This window comes from Scyliorhinus torazame, chromosome 3 (genome assembly GCF_047496885.1).
Source record: "Scyliorhinus torazame isolate Kashiwa2021f chromosome 3, sScyTor2.1, whole genome shotgun sequence".
NCBI classification, from domain to species: domain Eukaryota; kingdom Metazoa; phylum Chordata; class Chondrichthyes; order Carcharhiniformes; family Scyliorhinidae; genus Scyliorhinus; species Scyliorhinus torazame.
This window is the reverse complement of record NC_092709.1, coordinates 229,675,379-229,699,089: the sequence shown is the minus strand read 5'-3', so window position 1 is coordinate 229,699,089 and position 23,711 is coordinate 229,675,379. Positions and strand designations below refer to the sequence as shown.

General features: G+C 46.2%; 1 protein-coding gene across 1 annotated transcript in view; it reads right to left on the bottom strand.

Annotated features, from left to right (window-relative positions):
• The window catches only part of elovl7a (ELOVL fatty acid elongase 7a), a 75,318-nt gene extending 51,973 nt beyond the window's left edge, over nt 1-23,345 (bottom strand). Inside the window, exon 1 of the mRNA XM_072496980.1 lies at nt 23,110-23,345. The gene's annotated coding sequence lies outside the window, so the exon portion shown is untranslated. The remainder of the gene's footprint in view (nt 1-23,109) is intronic.
• Between the last annotated feature and the right edge of the window lie 366 nt (nt 23,346-23,711).

Genomic DNA, 23,711 nt, shown 5'->3' with positions numbered 1-23,711 from the left:
AATAGAAATGCTGGTAGCAGCAGCTCCCGTGATCAGAACCACCATGGAAACGCTGCGACCGATCACTCAGTGACCCTCCTGACACCTGCCATGACCCATCCACGGGTTGCAAGCCGCACTTTGAAAATCCTCAAATGTTCCTTCCAAAAGACAGCATTTCCAACAGTGCAGTGTCCCCTCCATATGGCCCTGGCATCTCAGCCTTTGAGCTTAATCCGTGGAGTCGATTTGACCCCAAACTTTAATGAGTCACAGGGTTTGGAATAATACTCAACTTTTGTTTTTCTTTTTCTTTAAATACATTTTAAGTGCCCAATTCTTTTTCTTCAAATTAAGGGACAATTTTAGCATGGCCAATCCACCCTACCCTGCATATCTTTGGGTTGTGGGGGTGAGACTCATGCAGACATGGGAAGAACGTGCAAACTCCACATGGACAGTGACCCAGGGCCGGGTCAAACCCTGGTCCTCCATGCGGACAGTGACACGTGGCCGGGATCGAACCCGGGTCTCGGCGCCATGAGGCAGTAGTGTAACAACAAATAATACGGAACTTGTTGGCAAAGATTTAATGAAGAGGACTCGGAAAAATTTCCAGGGTGCATAACGGGTGGCAGATACAATTCAAATGTGCTGAAGCGTGTGGCAAAATATTTAGGAAACTCGAAAGGAATGGGAGCATGAGCTCAATGCAAAGATCACAAGATTGCGACTGAACAGACGTCAAAGTTCAAATAGATTTTTTATCCAATTGCAGAAATAAAGCCAATCAACATTTTTTAGAAATAGGAACAGAGTACAATAAAAGTGCTGATTAAATTTATATCGTGGTTAGGGTATACTGAATTCACAATTTAAGCATTCCATTATGGAAACAACAAAGCTATAATCAGTGTTAAACATCTCTTACATTATTGGAATCTATATTTGGAGGGAATGCTGGGATCATATCAGAAAAAAAATTAAAGAGAAAAAGATTAGATTTATCACATATGCAGACGTACAGTGAAAAGTTCTGCACACAGTCCAGGAAGATCACTCCATACAATACACGAGGATACATAATGAAAATACATAAACATAGAAAGCGGGTGAAGTTTACGGTGTATAGTGCTATAAATGTTGAGAAGTTGCATAAGATCAGTTCAGATCCCAAGAGGGTCATTCAGGAGTCTGGTAACAGCAGGGAAGCTGTTGGTGAGCGTTCTCAAACATTTGTATCTTTTGCCTGATGGGAGAGAGAATAATCCGGACGAGAGGGGTCTTTGATTATGCTGCCTGCTTTCCCAAGGCTGCGAGAGATGTAGACAGAGTTAATGGATGGGAGGCGGCCTTGTGAGATCGGTTGGGTTGTGTTCACGACTCTGTAGTTTCTTGCAGTCGCCATACCAGGCCGAGATGCAGCCAGATAGGGTGCTTTCTGTGGTGCATCGATAGAATTTGTTGTGGACATGCCAAATTCCCTGAGGAAGTATAGGCACTATTGTCACATAGCTTCGACGTGGGTGGACCAGGACAGATTGGTGGTGATGTTTACATCTAGGAATTTGAAGCTGTCCACCATCTCCACCTCGGTACCATTGATACAGTCAGGGGTGTGGACGACACTCCACCTCCTGAAGTCAATGACCAGCTTCTTAGTTTTGCTGAGCGAGAGATTGTTGGAAAAGAGAATGTTGCTTGTGATCTGGTGATGGGTCTTTCAGATTACAAAAAGTTTTGAACAGGCGAGTGAGGGTGAGGGGTGGTTGAAGATGGCAAAGGGAAAAAAAAGGTCTGTGATAGGGTGGAAGGCTGAAGATTAAATGACAAACAATTGCATGGTGCAAGGTCAAAGGAGTGGTAGTGAGATCAGTAAAGACACAAAAGATGTGCCTCGAGGTGCGAATAGCAGAATCCCGAATTGTTGCCATCTGAAAGCAAGGAGGAGGAAAAAGAGAAGCAAAATAGAAACAGGGGTAGAGGTTGAACTCAAGGTTGAGTCCAGAAGGCTGCAAATCGAAAGGGCTGCTGTATCCGGTCATCCTCCTCGGTAATGTGGCTAGGATAAGATTTAATTTAGAACCCAGCGTTCATTATTTTGAATGATATGCATGTTCAAATGATGCAACTCCATGAAAAGGCAAAATTAGTGCAAATTTAGGTTACAATTAAAAAATGGATTGTCGCTGAATGATCAGAAAATCTTTTGGTCTCAAGTCGTAGGATATTTTCAGCTTTCAACATTACCAATTAATCTTTTTGCCCAATGAAAGTTACAACCCTGCAACATTAGCTTTCCTGCTAGATGTTATGAATTTCCTTTTACCCACAGGAGATGCAGGCAAACTGTACTTTCCCCTTTCACCAGCAGAATGCATTTTGAATTATTTTTAAAGTATGGTGCGGCAGGTTTCCCTAAACCTTTGGTGTGAGCACCAATTATTTTTTTAATAAATTTAGAGTACCCAATTCATTTTTTCTCCAATTAAGGGGCAATTTAGCGTGGCCAATTCACTTACCCTGCACATCTTTAGGTTGTGGGAGCAAAGCCCATGCAGACACGGGGAGACACAGGGGCTGGTTTAGCTCACTGGGCTAAATCGCTGGTTTTTAAAGCAGACCAAGGCAGGCCAGCAGCACGGTTCAATTCCCGTACCAGCCTCCCCGAACAGGCGCCGGAATATGGCGACTAGGGGCTTTTCACAGTAACTTCATTTGAAGCCTACTTGTGACAATAAGCGATTTTCATTTTTCATGTGCAAACTCCACACTGACAGTGTCCCAGAGCCGGGATCGAACCTGGGACCTCGGCGCCGAGAGACAGCAGTGCTAACCACTGCACCACCGTGCTGCCCGACAGCCAATTTATTAACAACCCAGAGAAAGTTCATGTTATGATTAACTTAGAAGGTTACTTTATTTCACATTCAAAAGCCAGGCGAGGGAAGGAGGACACACACACTAAAGGGGTACACATAAATTATGGATAGTAACAGTAAAAAAAAAAAACACAGGTCATGTTTATTATTATTTTTTAAAATAAATTTAGAGTACCCAATAATTTATTTTCCCAATTAAGGAGCAATTTAGCGTGGCCAATCCACCTAACCTACAGATCTTTGGTTTGTGGGGGTGAACCCACGCAGACATGGAGAATGCGCAAACTCCACACTGACAGTGCCCCAGGGCCGGGATTCGAACCCAGGCTCTCAGCGCCGCAGTCCCAGTGCTAACCACTGCGTCACATGCTGCCCCCAGTCATGTATATTATATATAGTCAGGAGTCCAAAGAAGAATTCTTTCATGTAGGAGCTCGAATTCAGCTGGAGAATGAAGCGGTCGAGTTCACTTTACAGTTGGTGCTGATCCCGCAGATAAGCAGATACAGAGAGACTGGGGTCACTGCTGCAGATGATAAAAGGAAATCTTCCAGTAGAGATTGACTTGAGGAGTAGCTGCCATCCCGCATTCTGCCTAGAGGTCTGCTTCTTGGTGATTCACCAGTCAAATGTTAAATAGTAGATTGACTGTGAGGCTGCAGATGTAATGTTAAAGGCTTGGGCCATGTGACACTGTCCATTAATGGTTAATTACGGCGCATCAGTTTCTGGCCAGAATTCCATTGTTCCTCCTTGGGAGAGAGTCGAGGGGGTTATTAGCGTCTTCGAGTTTCGATCTCTCTCTTCTGTCATAGTCCTGTTTGGGGATCCAGTTTGTCTGCACTTCCTCTGCTTTCATTGATTACAAGGGATGATGTACAAATGAGGAGTGAATTTTCACAGGCTGAGAGGGGAATGATTTTGTTCTTGTAACTCCTGGTGGTAGCTCCAAATACCACTAGCACCCTCATCAATACCGCCCTAACCTTAGATTCATCCTCCAAAATCAATTAATCCAACACCCAGCACGGTAGCACAGTGCTTCACAGCTCCAGGTTCCAAGGTTCAATTCCCGGCTTGGGTCACTGTCTGTGCGGAGTATGTACATTCTCCCAGTGTCTGCGTGGGTTTCCTCCGGGTGCTTTGGTTTCCTCCCACAGTCCAAAGGTGTGTAGGTTAAGTGGATTGGCCATGATAAATTGCCCTTAGTGTCCAAGGTTAGGTGGGGTTCTCAGGGGCGATGCAGACTCGATGGGTCAGATGGCCTCCTTCTGTACTATAAATTCTATAATTCTATGGTTCTTGTAACTCCATTTGCAACAAGCCTTGGTAACCAATCCTTATCCTCACTAAATAACAGAATAACCTCTCTTCTCCACCAGAATGAATTTTGCAACCAGCCGGATTCAGTAACCTAGATTATTTTACATACAATTGTATAAGAAATACAATAAAATGTTTCTGGCACCTGCACAAGCCTCTATCTATGTCTCCTAGTTTAATTCTTTGACTTAAGGGGCTGTCACAGATTGTGACAAATTGCTCCAGCAATATGTGGCAGGAGGCATGGTGACAAAGTGGTTAGCACTACTGCCTCACAGTACCAAGGACCTGTGTTTGATTTTGGCCTTGGGTGACTCGTGTAGAGTTTGCAGGTTCTCCCTGTGTCTGCGTGGGATTCCTCCGGGTGCTGCGGTTTCCTCCCACAGTCCAAAGATGTGTAGGTTAGGTGGATTGGTCATGATCAATGCACGGGGTTACAGGGATAGGGCAGAGGACTGGGCTTAGGTGGGGTGCTCTTTTGGAGGGTTGGTGCTGATTCGATGGGCCGAATAGCCTCCTTCTGCACTGCAGGTATTCTATGGAAGATAGCAACAATGGCTCATCCTCATCTTTACATTAGCCAAAATGCAGACAATTGTCTGCTTGTTTACAAAGAAATTTAAAACCTTACAAGTTATCATAATATAGAATGTTTTCGGGTAGCTCAACCTCAATGACATTAGTACAGATTTGACAACCTAACAAGCAGAGGAATACTTATTCAGCTTTATTAACTAGTCGAATTTCAAAATAATTATGAACTATGTTGCCTGAGACAGAGGTAAGAGACTCAGCAAACTGCAAAGCAGAATTTTAAGAAATTAACCAAACAATTGCATTTCTATAACAGCTAGGGTCTGTATAATTACTAAATCTGTTTTTTCCCCACTTAAATATGTTTGGTAGTTGTTAAAGCTAAAACAGGATTCGGTGAAAATGCTCAATATCTTTTAACCTTCACAAATTCATGTTCACCCTTTGAACAGCTCATCCGTGCCCAAGTTCTCACTAGTTCTGATGATCCAATTCCAGGAATATCCTCGCAATTTGCTCCCTTAAGTCCATGGGACACAGACTTGAAAGATGTGCCATACAACTGGTTTATTCATCCACTGCCAAATCAGACTAAACCATGTGAAACACTATCAGGTGCTGCTTGTGTCTGCTGAAACTGCTCACTTTTCTAGGATCGCTGTGGACTACAGAAAGATAAGCAGCTTTTTTTCTCTACTGAAAACCATCTTCTGACATTCTTCACCCTTGCCCCACCCACCCGCAACAACAGGTGCAAGGAGTTCATGGATTTTTGTTGATAAGATTGAGATACCTGATCGGCTGCATATCAGGCCCTTCCCTTCACCCACCTCCTTCCACATATTAGCTGCTGGAACAACTTAGTCACAATCTGACAGACCGTTAAATCAATGAACTAAACTAGAGCAAAAAAAATTAAAGATCAAATGTTTCTGGTGCCTGACCAAACTTCCTTTAATGCTGTTCCCTTCCCCAGCATCTCTCTCTCCCCAGCTTCCCTCCTATCGCCCAAGGCTGTGGATTGAAGCCCTACTCCAACACAATAGTCTACAGACTCCACATTAACATTCCAATGCACAGTAATGTTGCACTGTCAGAACGGTTACCTTTCAGATGAAACTCTGTCTGCCCCCTTGGGTGGGCATAAAGATCCTACGGAACTATTTTATAAAGCACATGAGTTATCACTGGTGTCCTGGCCGATACTTATTGCTTTTACCTTACTACACCCAGTTACACAGCAAGCAAGGGTGCCATTCAATAAGCACATCACAACAAAATCCTTTAACCGTGGATCAGCTGATGGCTGTGAAGGTGGATGAAAGGTTTCCTTGTTCTGAAGTGTGCGAGCTTGCCTAAATCATTCAAACCAACATGTTCCCTTTCGGGTGAAATGTAGGAGCAACAAGTCCAGAGAACCCTGGATGTCTAGGAATATGCAGGACTGCATAGGAAGGAAAAGAGGCATTTAAAAGGTTGAAAGAGAGAAGATCTACAGAGGCCCTCGTGGAGTAGAGAAAGTGCAGCGACGAAGTCAAAAAAGCAATTAGGACAGCAAAGAGGCATGAAAAAGCACTGGCAGGCAAGATTAGGGGAAATCACAAGATATTCCATAAATATATCAAGGGAAAGGGTAACCAGGAAAAGAGTAGGACCATTAGGGACCAAAGGAGTAATCTGTGCGTGGGCCGGATGACATTGGTCGGGTGTTAAGACTTCACATCTGTCTTCACTTTGGAGAAGGAGATGTAAGCGCAGAATTGAGACAGTGACTGAGAGGTTCTTAAGCATTTTGACATAGGGAATGTGGAGGTACTGGAAATTTTGGCAGGCTTAAAGTGGACAAACCACTAAAGTGAGGTCCAGATGAGTTGTATCCCAGGGAATATTGGGGAGACGAGGGAGGAAATTACAGGGACTCAGATACAAATTTTTAATTCCTCTCTGGCCACAGAGGACTGGAGGCAGCTAATGTGGTTTTACGTTTCAAGAAGTGTGGTAGAGATAAATCAGGGAATTACAGACCAGCGAGTCTCACATCATTGGTACAGAAACTATTGGAGAAAATTCTGATGGGCAGAATCAATCCCTACTTGGAGAGGCAATGTTTGATCAGGGGCAGTCAGCATGGCTTTGTCAGAGGGAGGTCATGCCTAACAAATTTGATTGGATATTTTGAGATGACCAGGAGGTGTAGATGAGGGTAGGGCAGTTGATGCACTTTATATGGATTTCAGCAAAGCTTTTGACAAGGTCCCACATGGGAGACTGATAAAGAAGGTAAAAGCACATGGGATCCAGGGTAATATGGCAATTTGGAACCAAAATTGGCGTAGTGACAATAAATGGATTTCAAGTTTCTGTTTTTAAAGAAGTATAAAATATATGTATCTATCTCCTTCTTGAAGCTCAGAGGAACAGAGCAATCTTGGGGTGCTTGTCCACAGATCCCTGAAGGCAGAAGGACAGGATAATAGGGTAGTAAAGGCACCTGGTGTTGTAAGACTTTTTACTGTGTTCACCCCAGTCCAACGCCAGCATCTCCACATCATGGTATAGATTACAAGAGCAGGGAGGTTATGCTGTAGCTGTACAGGACTTGGGCGAGGCCACAGGTGGAGTACTATGCTCAGTTCTGGTCACTGCACTGTAGGAAGGGTATGATTGCATGAGAGAGGGTGCAGAGGAGATTCACCAGGATGTTACAAGGGGGGCAGAATTTTAAGGTGAAAAACAGGAGGTTGAGGGATTTGAGGAAATAAAATTTCACCCAGAGTGAATTGGGATTGGGAATGCACTGCCTGGGGGACATAATTGAGACAGGAAACCTCACAATCTTTAAAAAGTACTGGATGAACACTTGAAATACTATAACATTCAAGGCTATGGGTCAAGTGCTGGGAGGTGGGATTAGCGTACATTTAGAGTGGTGTTTTTGTCAGTCTAGGCTTGATGGGCTGAAGGGCTTCTTCTGTACTGTATGATTCTAAGATTAAATATATGAGAGGCGGGCGAACTTGTGAGGGTATGAAATGCATTACCAGAGTCACTGATTCAAAGAAAGCTTGTCAACATTTAAGAATAGACAATATGGGAATCAGGCAGCAATCGTAGTGAGAATATAGGCGTTAACATTTCAGGTTGATGGCTTTTTCTTACAACAGGACAGAGTCAGTAATTTAACAGCTTAACAACCAGTATGAAGCGAGGAAAAGTGTTGTGCTGGAGACTGAAAGAAAAAGAACAGGTGGGATGGCCTGTGCTCAAGCAGAGAACAGGAACAACAAATAAAGAAATAAAAGGATAGATTTGCAAGAGTTATAAACAATTAGAGAACCATTACCAGCATGTGGTGGCTAAGAAAATGGGATCAGGGTTAGAGAGATGGAGAATTAAAATAAGTGAATGGAAAGTTAGGATCATGCCTGGGAGTGAACAGAGGTGGTCAGACAAGCAATCATAGAACATACAGTGCAGAAGGAGGCCATTCAGCCCATCGAGTCTGCACCGACCACCTAAGCCCTCACCTCCACCCTATCCCCGTAACCCAATAATCCCTCCTAATCTTTTTTGGACACTAAGGGCAATTTAGCATGTCCAATCCACCTAACCTGCACATCTTTGGACTCTGGGAGGAAACCGGAGCACCCAGAGGAAACCCACGCAGACATGGGGAGAACGTGCAGACTCCGCACAGACAGTGACCCAGTGGGGAATCGAACCTGGGACCCTGGCGCTGTGAAGCCACAGTGCTATCCACTTCTGCTACCGTGCTCCCCAAATCGGTGTTTATTCTCCCCAATGTAGAGGAGACTGTAGTGAATAGGAGTATTGAGCCGAAGTACAGGAAGTGCAAGGACAGGTGCTCCATCTCCTGTGCTGTGATGGAGGTAATGAAATGCGATAGTATCATGAAGGAACAGCCTCTCAGAATACCAGAAGGAACAGCCCCCTCAGAATACTGAAAGACGAAAGGGGATGTGTTTGGCGATGGTAAAATGCTGGCGGTGTTGGAAAACAATTTTTTGAAAGTGGACACTGGTGGAATGGAAGGAAGGTCAAGGGGGACCTAACTGTGGGGAGGAGGAAAAGAGCAGAAATGCAGGCAATTGGACAAACACAGTCAAGGCCTATCAAACACAGTGGAAGAGCTTCCTTGATTAAGGAAATAGATATATCAGAAATATTGATGCGGAAGATGACAGTGTTCAGAATACCTGAAGCAGAGATGATGATCCTGGGAGAATCGAATCCAGTGCTTAGAGGAAGGAGGGTGGGAGGAATTGTGACCAAGCTACTCTGGCATTAGTGGGTTATGTAGATATCGATGAATAGGCTATCGCCAAAAATAGAAATAGAGTCAAAGTTATTGAATGGAAGAGTTGGTGATAAATCACAGAAAGGAGTTCCTATTAAAGAAAAAGTTTGTTTGTTTTTTTAAATTTAGAGTACCCAATTCATTTTTTCCAATTAAGGGGCAGTTCAGCTTGGCCAATCCACCTAGCCTGCACATCTTTGGGTTGTAGGGAGGAAACCCACGCAAACACGGGGAGAATGTGCAAACTCCATATGGACAGTGACCCAGAGCCGGGATCGAACCTGGGACCTTGGCGCCGCGAGGCAGCAGTGCTATCCACTGCGCCTCCATGCTGCCACCCTATTAAAGAAAAAGTTAATGCCAGTTTTGAAGTTCAAGCTGTGAGTACAAAGTGTCATTAGCAGTCACAAATATACCATAAAGGTGAAGGACATTATCCACATTGGACTGGAACAAAGAATGTTCCATATATCCCACAATAATACAGGCATGAGGCCAAATGTTGGTTCACAATGGCATATTTTATTTGAAAGGAGTGAGTGGAGTTGAATAAGACCAGGACCATGCTTATGTGGATGGTAAATACCAATTGGTTTTGTCAAATGGATTGTTTCCATGCAACTTAATGCTCTAATTCACCTGCTGCTGTGCAAACTGATACTTACTTCTAATATTAGTAATAGACAGAAAATGAATGTTCCTGAAAAATATCAAATCATTAGCAAGGAAGCTAAATACTTAAGTCTGTACTGTCATTGTTGTGATGCAATGAATTAGCAAAATGTATAGTGGTTTGATTTAGTGCAAAGAAAGTGAATGAGAGTGCTCACAAGGTAGAGATTGTAGCCATGATGTGGAGATGCCGGCGTTGGACTGGGGTGAGCACAGTACGAAGTCTTACATACCAGGTTAAAGTCCAACAGGTTTGTTTCGATGTCACTAGCTTTCAGAGCGCTGCTCCTTCCTCAGGTGAATGAAGAGGTCTGTTCCAGAAACAGATATATAGACAGATTCAAAGATGCCAGACAATGCTTGGAATGTGAGCAATAGCAGGTGATTAAATCTTTACAGATCCAGAGATGGGGTAACCCCAGGTTAAAGAGGTGTGAATTGTAGGCCAGATGGTGGGAGATGAATGTAATGTGACATGAATCCCAGGTCCCGGTTGAGGCCGCACTCATGTGTGCGGAACTTGGCTATAAGTTTCTGCTCGGCGATTCTGCGTTGTCGCGGGTCCTGAAGGCCGCCTTGGAGAACGCTTACCCGGGGATCAGAGGCTGAATGCCCTTGACTGCTGAAGTGTTCCCCGACTGGAAGGGAACATTCCTGCCTGGTGATTGTTGCGCGATGTCCGTTCATTCGTTGTCGCAGCGTCTGAATGGTCTCGCCAATGTACCACGCTTCGGGACATCGCGTGGTACATTGGCGAGACCATGCAGACGCTGCAACAACGAATGAACGGACATCGTGCAACAATCAACAGGCAGGAATGTTCCCTTCCAGTCGGAAAACACTTCAGCAGTCAAGGGCATTCAGCCTCAGATCTCCGGGTAAGCGTTCTCCAAGGCAGCCTTCAGGACCCGCGACAACGCAGAATTGCCGAGCAGAAACTTATAGCCAAGTTCCGCACACATGAGTGCGGCCTCAACCGGGACCTGGGATTCATGTCACATTACATTCATCCCCCACCATCTGGCCTGCAAAATCCTACCAACTGTCCTGGCTTGACACAATTCACACCTCTTTAACCTGAGGTTACCCCATCTCTGGATCTGTAAAGATTTAATCACCTGCTAATGCTTGCATTCCTAGCATTGTTTGGCATCTTTGAATTTGTCTATATGTGTGTTTCTGGAACAGACCTCTTCATTCACCTGAGGAAGGAGCAGCGCTCCGAAAGCTAGTGACATCGAAACAAACCTGTTGGACTTTAACCTGGTGTTGTAAGACTTCGTAAGGTAGAGATTATCATGCCATTCTTTACAAACAAAAGCAGACAAACAGGTAGCATATTTGTCTTGGAGACATCTTAAATTTTAAATAGGTGTAAACATAAAGAAAAGGAAATGCATGGTGACATACCCCTCAATTATTAAAAATTCTGTTTAAATAAGATAAATCTTAGCTGGAGTGAATCAGCAGTGGTGCAGAAATAGCATAGGAGCCAAATTCTCAGCAGATACAGTAATCTAATAGAAGACACACTGTTGGGCAGTCACGGTATTTCTAGTGCTTTCTCACAGCAGCCTTGCAGTGGAATTGGGGCATTTTAAGAGACTGATCACGTGACATCATCAGCCGTTTGTGCGGGCAAACAGGCAGTGTTATGTAGCAGCCTAGAGTCTCAATATCTCCTGAATAAAGCTTGCTTTTGTTTGAACCTCGAGGCCTGCAGGCTTCATTTTAAAACCACCCACTTGTAAAGGATGGGATAACAGAGTTTGCAGACACCCGAAGAGAAAAATAATTAAAATCATTGCTACATGAATACTGGCGACGAGGAAGCCAAACAACACTGTCAGCCACCGGAGAAACAAAAAAATAAGAATCCAAAGACAGAAAACACAGGCACGAAAAAAGTGGAAAAGGGCTGCTACTTTTTTTTATTCATTTATGGAATGTGGGTGTCACATCCAGCATTGTTAGGCCAGCATTTATTTCCCATTCCTAGTTGCCCTTCAGGAGGTGGTGGTGAGTTGCCTTCTTGAACTGCTGCAGTCCTTCAGGTGTAGGGATACCCACTGTGCTGTTAGTTCCAGGATGTTGCCCCAGCGACAGTGAAGGAGCAGTGATACATTTCCAAGTCAGGGTGGTGAGTGCCAGATGGTGGGGAACCTCCAGGTGGTGGGGTTCACAGGTATCTGCTGCTTTTGTCCTTCTAGATGGCAGTGGCCGTGGGTTTGGAAAGTGCTGTCTAAGGAACCTTGGCAAGTTACTGTGGTGCATCTTGTAAATGGTACACATGGCTGTCACTGCTCATCGGTGGGGGAGGGTTTGAATGTTTGTGGAAGGGGAAGCAATCAAGTGGGCTGCTTTGTCCAGGATGGTGTTGAGCTTCTTGAGTGGTGTTGGCGCTGCACTCATTCAGCCAAGTGGTGAGTATTCCATTACACTCCTGACTTGTGTTTTGTAGATGGTGGGCAGGCTTTTTTTGGGGGGGGGGGGGGGGGGGGGGTCTGGTCAGGAGAGGAGTTAGTCACCATAGGATTCCTCGCCTTTGACCTGCCCTGATAGCCACAGTATCAATATGGCTAGTCCAGTTCAGTTTCTGATCAATGGTAACCCCCAGGATGTTGATTGTGGGGGATTCAGCAATAGTAATGCCATTGAATATCAAGGATGGTTAGATCCCGTTTTGTAGAACATGTTCATTGGCTGGCACTTGTGTGGTGCAAATGTAACTAGTCAGCCCAAGCCTGGATATTCAGCAAAATCTTTAGTCATCACAGAAATGTATGGGTTTCATTGGCGCGCGGCTCGGTGGCATAGTAGTTAGCACGGTTGCTTCACAGCGCCAGGGTCCCTGGTTCAATTCCTGGCTTGGGTCACTGTCTGTGCATAGTCTACATGTTCTCCCTGTGTCTGCATGGGTTTCCTCCGGGCGCTCTGGTTTCCTCTCACAAGTCCCGAAAGATGTGCTTGTTAAGTGAATTGAACATTCTGAATTCTCCCTCAAAGTACCTGAACAGGCGTTTAGAGTATGGCGACTGGGATATTTTCACAGTAACTTCATTGCAGTGTTAAAGTAAGCCTAACTAATAAAGATAAAAAATTAAGTAAAACCAAGAAGCAGGTGAATCGATTGTACAGTTTGTAGCCAACGGAGAATTCAGGGATGATGTTAAACAATACCAGAGATAGATTAGTCTGTGGTTTAATAAGTGAAGCTATGCAAAAACGTTTAACCAAAAGCAACCCAACCTTAAATAAAGCTTAAGAGTTGCTGTATCCATGGAATTAGTAGCCAAAGTGAACAGTTGTGCCTCAAGCACAAGAATTCACAAGATGTTGGGTGAAACTCAAACACAGATTTGCAATTGCCATAGGTGTGCAAAAACCGGGCACGCAGCAGCAGATTTTGGGTGCAAAGCCATCATGTGCAGAAATTGTGGCAGAAAATGAACATTTGTTGAAAAAAAAAGAAACAAGCTTCAGGCAAAAGTTGCAAAAAGCAAGAGTTGAATAAATCAAATTTGGCTTCGATTTGTCACGTGTACGGAGGTACAATGAAAAGTATTGTTCTGTATACATTCCAGACAGATCGTTGCATACATGAAAAAAAATAGGACATATGAAATATACACAGTGTAAATACATAGACAGAGACATCGGGTGAAGCATAGAGTGTAGTATGACTCAGTGGAGAAGAAGTGTGAAAATCAGTTCAGTCCATAAGAGGGTCTGGTAACAGCAGGAAAGAAATGGGAAACTGAATAAAGGGGGAAAAAAAGTGTCCACGTGGTACAAAAAGGACGCGAATAGAAATTAGTTACAGTCCAAAGATGAACCATCATTAAAAGGTTAAAGCAAATTACTGCGGATGATGGAATCGGAAACCAAAAGAGAAAATCTCAGCAGGTCTTGCAGCATTTGTAAGAAGAGAAAAAAAGATAATGTTGAGTCCAGGTGACCCTTTGTCAAAGTTAAAAGACATAGCTATTTTTACTGTAGGGCGAGGGAATGAAAGATGAGTCAAAGCCACAGAAACCAAGGGAAATGAGTGCCAATGGCAGTCCCCAGAGAGAATAAAAGGTTGAAAGGCCAAACAGCAGAAAAACTAAGATCAGAGGGCAAGCTGTGACAGATGTAGGTGCGAGGGGAGGGAGGATATGGGTGGGAGAAGTAAAATGAGAAAAGGGGGGAGGGGGGAGAAGGGGGAAGCAAAGGGGAGAAAAGGTAAGGAAAGGGGGTAAATAAGGTAGGTGCGAGGGGAGGGAGGACATGGGTGGGAGAGAAGTAAAATGAGAAAGGGGGGGAGAAGGGGGAAGGAAAGGGGAGAAATAAGATAAGGGGGAAAGAATGGGGGGGGGGGGGAGAAATATATAAAGAAAGACAAGAAAGAAATAAAAAAGGTAAAAGACAGTTAAAATGAAATGGAATGAAAACAAAGAGGTCGAGGTGGGGTAGAACTAATCATCTGAAGTTGTTGAATTCGATGTTGAGACCGGAAGGCTGTAGCGTGCCTAACTGGAAGATGAGATGCTGTTCCTCCAGTTTGCATTGTGCTTCATTGGAACATTGCAGCAGGCCAAGAACAGACATGTGGGCGTGGGAGCAGGGTCTTGTGTTAAAATGGCAAGCAACGGACGGTCAGGGTCCTCAATGCGCACAGATCGCAGGTGCTCAGCAAAGCGATCACCCAGTCTAAGTTTGGTCTCTCCGATATAGATGAGACCACATTGGGAGCAACGAATGCAATAGACCAAATTGAAAGAGGTGCAAGTGAAAAGCTGCTTAACCACTTCCGGTGGCGGCCATGGAGTAGGTCACACATTTGATAGCTCCCGCCTGTGACGGACTTTTGCACCCTTTTCTTCCGTTTTTTTCTGGATAAATCGGTGAAGAGTGAGACAGTGCGGAAAAATCCCCCTCCAATGTATGGAGAATTGGACCAGAAGTGGCTGTGTGAGAAGACAAAGTTCTACAAGAAAGACACGAGCAGAGCTGGCAACGCGGGAAAGCATGGCGGAGAACCAGGGCCGCAGGGAGACGGCACAGTGGTCGACGGAGCAGCTGGTGAAGTTTTTTGAAGATTGCTTCACCAAGGACACGCTGGACCCAATCAAGGCTTCGATTGATCAGGTGGTGCAGAAGCTGGACGACCTGGAGGCAGAATCTGAGAATCGTCGGCCTCCCTGAAGGTAGTGAGGGATCGAATGTGAGGGCCTATGTGACGAACATGCTGGAGAAGTTGATGGGGGCTGAGGCGTTCCCTTGGCCCCTGGAAGTGGATAGAGCGCACAGAGCCCTCGCGAAGAAGCCCCGAGCGAACGAGCCGCCGAGGGCAATGGTGGTACGTTTGCACCGATTCCTGGACAAGGACCACATTCTACGGTGGGCCAAGAAAGAAAGGAGCAGCAATTGGAGAATTGTGAGCTGCGCATTTATCAAGACCTGGGTGCGGATTTGGCCAAGAGGCGAGCTGTGTTTAATCGGGCAAAAACAGCCCCTCTTTAAGAAGGGGGTGAAGTTCAGGATGTTGAACCCAGCCCATCAGTGGGCCACATATGAGGAACAGGATTTTTACTTCGAAACACAAGACGATGTATGGACTTTCATTAAGGAAAAAAGACTGGAGGTGAACTAAAGACACTGAATCCTTGGAGAGTATTGTAGTGACGATTTGTTGAAAATCACTTTTGTGCTGGTTTGAATTAGTGTTATGTGCAATAAGGGGCTGTTTCGACGGCTATCGTTAACTTTGTCTTACTGGGAGCTGGGTGGAGCGGGGGGGGGGGGGGGGGGTGATTCTGTGGTTGTTTTTACTGTGGCTGTTTTTCCACTGTTTTTTCTGATGTTTGTTTACTGGGGAATGTGATGCTTTGAATATGTTTGTCCAAGTGGGGGGAAGAGGGGAGAGAACAATGGGGAGAGACAGACTGTTTGGTGCCATGGGTGAGAGCTATCAAGTCAGCTTGGTCAGCTGACTCACGGAAGCAGGAAGCACAGTGGGGGTGGGGGGGGGGGGATCAGTCGTTAAGTTCGAGCTTGATCTGGGGGGAGTTGGGTTTCTAGTGTTGTTACGGGGGGGGGGCTGCTTTGCTCGCAGGGGAGGAACTGTTACTAGGGGACAAATGGGAGGTCGGGGATGACGAATGCCTGAAGGGAGGCTCAAGGAGGCCGGGGGCACGAGCTGGAGGCTGGTCTAAAAAGGGTGATGGCTAATCGGAAGTGGTTGGGGGGGGGAGGAGAGAAGAGGAAAGAGCCCCCGACCAGGCTGATTACATGGAACTTTAGAGGGTTGAATGGGCCGGTCAAGAGGGCACGCGTGTTTGTGCATTTGAGGGGGCTGAAGGCGGACGTGGCAATGTTACAAGATACACACCTAAAGGCTATAGACCAGACTAGATTGAGAAAGGAGTGGGTTGGCCAAGCATTCCACTCAGGGCAAGACCGGGGGGGGGGGGGGGGGGGGGGGGGGGGGGGGGGGGGGAATCAATAAACGAGTGTCATTCGAGGCAGGGAGAATAGTGTCAAGACATGGGGGACAGGTACATATGGTGAGTGGGAAGCTGGAGGGGATGCGGGTGGTACTCGTGAACATATATGCTCCGAATTGGGACGATGTGGAATTTATGAGGCGATCTACGTGTTAGGTAAGATCCGAGACTAAGAGTCACAAAACTTGATCATGGGGGGAGATTTTAATACAATCATTGATCTGGAATTGGACCGGTCAAAATGCAGGACAGGGAGGGTGCCAGCCACGGCAAAGGAATTGAAGGGGTTTATGGAACAGGTGGGAGGAGTAGGCCCATGGAGGTTTGCAAGGCCAAGGGCGAAGGAGTTTTCTTTTTTCTCCATGTCCACGAGGTTTACTCTCGCATCAACTTCTTTGTTCTGAGCAGTGCTCTAATACGGAGGGTGGTGGATACTGAGTACTCAGCAATCATGCCCCACATTGGGTGGATCTACGGGTTAGTTTGGAGAGAGGACGACGCCCACTATGGAGGCTGGACGTGGGGTTGCTGACAGACGAAGCGATCTGTGAGCGGATGAACAAGTCCATCCAAAACTACCTGGAAACAAATGATACGGGGGAGATCTATCTGCAGCAACGGATTGGGAAGCTTAGAAGGCAGTGGTCAGAAGGGAATTAATCTCAATACGGGCCCACAGAGAAAAGGCGGAACGGGCTGAGAAGGATAGGTTAGTGGAGGAGATGCTCCAGGTGGACAGGAGGTACTCGGAGGCCCTGGAGCTACTGAGGGAGCGGCGGAGGTTACAGGCGGAGTTTGGGCTATTGACTACAGGGAAAGCAGTGGAACAGCTGAGGAAGGCAAGGGGGGGCAATCTATGAGTATGGGGGAAAGGCTAGCAGAATATTAGCGCACCAGCTAAGAAAAAGGGAGGCAGCCAGGGAGATAGGGAGAGTAAAGAGTAGAGGTGCGATCATGGTCCTGGACCCAGTGGGGGTGAATGAGGTGTTTATGGACTTTTACATGAGTTGGAACCCCAGGCTGGGATGGAGAGGATGAGGCAGTTTTTGGGCCAGTTGAGGTTCCCGAGGGTGGATGAGGGTCTGGTGGAAGGGCTGGGAGCCCCAATTGAAATTGAGGAAATAATCGAGGGGCTGGAGGGCATGCAGTCGGGCAAGGCCCCGGAGCTGGTCAGTTATCCAGTGGAATTCTATAAGACGTTTTCAGAGATATTGAGCCCACTGCTGTTGTGGACATTTAATGAAGCAAGAGAGAAGGGAGTCCTCCCCCCAACGATGTCACAGGCCTCGATTTCATTGATCTTCCTGAAACGGGAGAAGGATCCAGAGCAACGCGAGTCACATAAGCCAATTTCTCTACTGAATGTGGACGCCAAACTGCTGGCTAAGATACTGGCCACAAGGATAGAGGATTGTGTCCCGGGGGTGATAGGGGAAAACCAGACAGGATTTGTAAAGGGCAGGCAACTCACGGCCAATGTTCAAAGGCTTTTAAATGTTATTATGATGCCCTCAGAAGGAGGGAAGGTGGAGGTGCTGGTAGCGATGGATGCAGAGAAGGCTTTTGATCAGGTGGAGTGGGATTACCTGTGGGAGGCGCTGGGAAGGTTTGGGTTTGGTGAGGGGTTTATTGACTGGGTGCGGTTGCTTTATCAGGCACCTGTAGCGAGTGTGCGTACAAACCGGCTGAGGTTGGGGTATTTAAACTACCCCGAGGGACGGGGCAAGGGTGCTCCCTCTCCCTGTTACTGTTTGCTCTGGCCATAGAGCCACTGGCTGTGGCGTTAAGAAATTCTAGGAACTGGAAAGGGCTGGTCCGGGGGGGGGGGGGGGGGGGGGGGGGGCACCGGGTCTCGCTTTACGCAGATGACCTGCTCTTGTATATTTTAGACCCGTTGGAGGGGATGAGGGAAGTTATGCGGATCCTCAGGGAATTCGGTAATTTTTTGGGGTATAAACTGAACATGGGGAAAAGCGAGATGTTCGTGATCCAGGCAAAAGGGCAGGAGAAGAGACTGGGAGAGCAGCCGTTTAGAATGGTTAGAAGGTGTTTTCGGTATCTGGGAATCCAGGTGGCCCAGGAATGGCAGGCACTGCACAAGTTAAACATATCCCGGCTCGTAGAACAAATGAAAGAGGACTTTAAGAGGTGGGACATGCTCCCGGTATCACTGGCGGGGAGGGTAGACTGTGAAAATGACGGTCCCCCCCAGATTTCTGTTAAGTCTTTCAGTGTCTCCCCAGCTTCATCCCAAGGGCCTTTTTCAAGCGGGTGAATAAGGTTATTGCAGGCTTTGTGTGGGCGGGTAAAACCCCGTGAGTGAAGAAAGTGTTGCTGGAGCGCAGTCTGGGGGAGGGTGGGTTGGCGCTGCCGAACTTTTGCAATTACTACTGGGCGGCTAATTACAGCCATTATTAGGAAAATGAAATGAAATGAAAATAGTTTGTTGTCACAAGTAGACTTCAAATGAAGTTACTGTGAAAAGCCCCGAGTCGCCACATTTCAGTGCCTGTTCGGGGAGGCTGGTACGGGAATTGAACTGTGCTGCTGGCCTGTCTTGCTCTGCTTTCAAAGCCAGCGATTTAGTCCTGTGCTAAACCAGCCCCAGAATAATCGTTCATTGTCACAAGTTGGCTTCAATGAAGTTACTGTGAAAAGCCCCTCGTCGCCACATTCCGGCGCCTGTTCGGGGATGTCGGTACGGGAAGTGGGTAATGGCGGAGGCGGCTCCCAAAGACACAAGTTTGGGAGCACTGATATCGGCGCCTCTTCCGTTCTCGCTGGCCCGATACTCCACAAGTCCGGTGGTGGTGGCGGCGGCTCTGAGAATCTGGGGGCAGTGGAGGAGATACGAGAGTGGAGGGAGCATCGGTTTGGACCCCAATTTATCATAATCACATCGGTTTGTACCGGATAGGCAGGATGGTGGGTTCCAGAGATGGCAAAGGGCAGGAATTAGGAGGATGGGGGATCTATTTATAGACGGGTGCTTCCCCAGCTTGAAAGCCTTGGAGGATAAATTTGAATTGCCAGAAGGGAATGGATTTAGGTATTTGCAGGTGCAAGACTTGGTTCTGGCCTTCCCACTGCTGCCGCCACGGGGGATACAGGACAGAGTAGTCTCCAGTACCTGGATGGGAGAGGGGAAGGACCTCAGCGCCATGAGACTGCAGTGCTTACCAGGAACTTTTGTATGTGGAGGAAACTCCGGTGGAGGAGCTTACGGGCAAGTGGGAAGACGAGGTAGGAGGAGGGATAGAGGCGGGTCTGTGGGCGGATGCCCTAAGCAGGGTTAATACATCCTCATCATGTGCCATGCTTAGCCTGATACAATTAAAAGGTAGTCCACCGGGCACATATGACGGTGGCCCGGCCCAGATGAGCATGTTTTTTGGGTTAGAAGACGCCCGGCCCGGTTGAGCATGTTTTTTGGGTTAGAAGACAAGTGTGCAAGGTGCGTAGGAAGCCCAGCAACTCATGTCCACATGTTTCAGACATGCCCGAAGCTTAGAGGGTTTTGGCAGGGTTACGCTAAGGCAATGTCCACGGTACTCAAAACACGGGTGATGCTGAGTCCGGGGTGGCTATCTTTGGAGTGTCGGAAGAGCCAGGAGTCCAGGGGGCCAAAGAGGCAGATGTCTTGGCCTTTGCCTCCCTGGTAGTCCAGACACGGATCTTATTAATATGGAGGGACTCGAAGCCCCCCCCCCCCCCCCCCCCACCCCACCGTGTAGAGACCTGGGTTAGTGACATAGCTGGGTTTCTCAGTCTCGAGGAAATAAAGTTCGCCTTAAGAGGGTCAATGGTTGGGTTCACCCAGAGGTGGCAGCCGTTCGGCGACTTGCTCGGGGAAAATTAAAATGTCAGCAGAAGCAGAATGGTTGGGGTGTGTGAAGATTGTGATGGGGGTGGAAATATTTATTGTGCCATGTTTATGTCGTGTTATTGTTATAAAAACTTGCAAATACCCTAAAACAAAAAGCATGGAAGAGGTAAAGATACTGGCTATTACTGGTGAAATAAACCATTGCTGGGCCACTCTTATTACTGGACAGTTAGCCATCTTGTTAGTATCAGAAACTGTTCATCAAGAAAAGCTTTGACATATTACTTTAAAACTCTTGAAGATAGTGTACTGGTTCTGCTGAGGGGCCGCATTGATGTAATGGTGCAATTAAACGGACATGCGGCAGATTTGTCCTTGCACAGTCAAAGGAAATCATCCAGCACGAATGGGGGCGAAACCCACGCAAACACGGGGAGAATGTGCAAATTCCACACGGACAGTGACCCAGAGCCGGGATCGAACCTGGGACCTCAGCGCCATGAGGCAGCAATGCTAACCACTGCACCACCACGCTGCCAAAATTGCAACAAACTTAATGGAACTGAGAGGTTACACTTACCAGGAAAGATTGAACAGGGTGGTGCTCTTTGCTCTGGAAAGACCATGGAGTGGAGGTCAAGGTTATAAAAGGGTTTGGTTGGGTAGACATCACGATGATGTACTCACTTGTAGTCAAGACTCGATAAGACCAGACATGGGACTATCAATATAAAATTACCAAAATGTCAAGTAGGGAATTCAGGAGATACTTGTTTTCTGAAAGTGGTTATCATATGGAGCGAACTGCCCCAAAGAGGAGCAGAGTGGAATAGCACAGCTGCGTTCAAGCAAACATTAGGTATGCAAGAGAGAAAGACTAGAAGGGTAAGATGATTGGGTGAGAAGCAAACACGAGCCTTGTTAAAACAAATGCCCTGGTTCTGTGCGGTGCATTGATGGAGACAGCTCAAACAGAGCAAGAACTCACAAACCAAATGTTACACCTTATCAAAAACTTCACCAAAACTACACCAGCTGTGTCCACAAAACTAGGAATTTCAGAGTAAACTTTTTAAACAAAAATTTTAGAGTACCCAATTCATTTTTTCCAATTACGGGGCAATTTAACGTGGCCAATCCACCTGGCCTGCACATCTTTGGGTTGTGGGGGTGAGATCCACACAGACACAGGGAGAATGTGCAAATTCCATACGAACAGTGACCCGGGGCAGGGATCGAACCTGGGACCTTGGCACTGTGAGGCAGCAGTGATAACCACTGTGCTGCCCCTGAATTTCAGAGTAAAGTTGATAAGATTTACATATTAGGCAAGAGATAATGACAGTATGGTGCTGAAATTATACGCAAGGTAATAAAAACACTGGGCAATTACATGAGACATATAATTAAGCACATTAGTAGAGGTGCAGAGCTAACAAATCTACTTCCTATTGTAGACATGATGTGGAGATGCCGGCGTTGGACTGGGGTGAGCACAGTACGAAGTCTTACAACACCAGGTTAAAGTCCAACAGGTTTGTTTCGATGTCACTAGCTTTCGGAGCGCTGCACCTTCCTCAGGTGAATGAAGAGGTATGTTCCAGAAACAAATATATAGACAAATTCAAAGCTGCCAGACAATGCTTGGAATGCGAGCATTAGCAGGTGATTAAATGTTCCCTTCCAGTCGGGGTACACTTCAGCAATCAAGGGCATTCAGCCTCTCATCTCCGGGTAAGCGTTCTCCAAGGCGGCCTGCAGGACGCGCGACAACGCAGAATCGCCGAGCAGAAACTTATAGCCAAGTTCCGCACACACGAGTGCGGCCTCAACCGGGACCTGGGATTCATGTCACATTACATTCATCCCCCACCATCTGGCCTGCAAAATCCTACCAACTGTCCTGGCTTGACACAATTCACACCTCTTTAACCTGAGGTTACCCCATCTCTGGATCTGTAAAGATTTAATCACCTGCTAATGCTCGCATTCCTAGCATTGTTTGGCATCTTTGAATTTGTCTATATATGTGTTTCTGGAACATACCTCTTCATTCACCTGAGGAAGGAGCAGTGCTCCGAAAGCTAGTGACATCGAAACAAACCTGTTGGACTTTAACCTGGTGTTATAAGACTTCGGACTGTCCTATCGTAGAGGTAGTGTATTTCAGAGAATTTGGCATAGAAATGTTATCATAGCAACTTGGAGGGAAACAAACAGTGCAAACGTTTGTTACTGAAGGGGACTATGCAGGTATTTGAATGATCCTTGTTGCTTCATGGCCAATAATACTCTTAACATGATCTTATAGTGCAGTTTGCAATAAGTAACATTAATTGAGAGCCACGGCGAACCTAAAATGAGAGAAAACTTAAATTTTAAGCAAAGCGAATAATTTTAGAACAAGACCTCATTTCACTGTACTTCAGAATTAGTTCACATGTTCAAAGTAACTACACCACCGCAGAAATTTAACTTTTGTACAAAACCAAAGCTCTATAAATGCACCCTAATCGACACAAAAGGCGTGTCACTCAATATCGACAAAGTAGGGAGGAGAGCTCTGTAGATTAAATGCATAGATTAACCAAATCAAACCCTGGCTTTATCGATTAGACAACCCTGAAAATAGCAACACACCCTTCTGCAAACAATAGGAAAGTCCATGCCCGGTTTACTAAACTGGATCAAACCCCGCCTTCCCGCGACATTCGGAATCCACCTGCACCCAGATCATGCGATGATTTGAGGGAATAAAGACAACTTTCAAATGCACCGACCACTCGAGTGCTGACTGCACGTGTCAAGTGAAATTCTGTGACTAGTGTTTGCTCACCATTCCTGAAAAATTGAATGAAACTCCGCCAGCTGTCAAGGTTAAATAAAGTACAAATTAAACGTGTTCATTAAAACAAAACACAAGCGCTCGCGTTCAATCTAAATTAACATTCTTTCAGTTTTCACTACTTTACAAACACTTGAATGGCACAAACGCGTGGCCCCCTTTAACCATAACAAATAAATGACGTATATTTGAAAATCTAGGGCGCTTTGGAAAATAAAATTTTAAAAGTGGACATTTTCTACCTGTGAGGTGAAGCGACCACACCGCACTCAAATCAGTGAGCAACAATTCCAAATATCATCCTTCAGTCTACCTCACCACGTGATGGGGACTCGGCGGTGAATCTGTTGGGTTGTCGCTATTGGCTGCGCTCTGTTGATCGGTGCACAGGTACGCGGCAAACAGGGAGGGGAGGGACACTTGCCCCAGTGCTGGCTTCAGTATCGACACATTCTTCTCTGCAACACACCTACACTTCATTGTGTCACCTCGCTGCTGAGAATAGCGACACACCCAAGTGGGTTGGCCGTTTCAGTCACAAACCAGTTTTTCCAGAAGTCACGCAGCACCAGATCGCCTTTTCCTATGCTGGGTTTCTTTTCCCCTCTCCGAATCGTAATGGTCGAGAGTCAAATGGCAGCTCCTTCTGTTGCAAAATTGATTAGGTGCTCTCAAAACAAAAGGCTGTTGACCCCAGGTGTTTTTGTTTAATAAAACTCAGTGAAGGAAAAAGTCAGATACAGTTGATGGAATCACGTCAAATTCATATTATCCCCCCCCCCCCCCCCCCCCAAGGTCTGAACTAATTATTTCATAGGATTGAAAATGGGGTTTCATAATTATA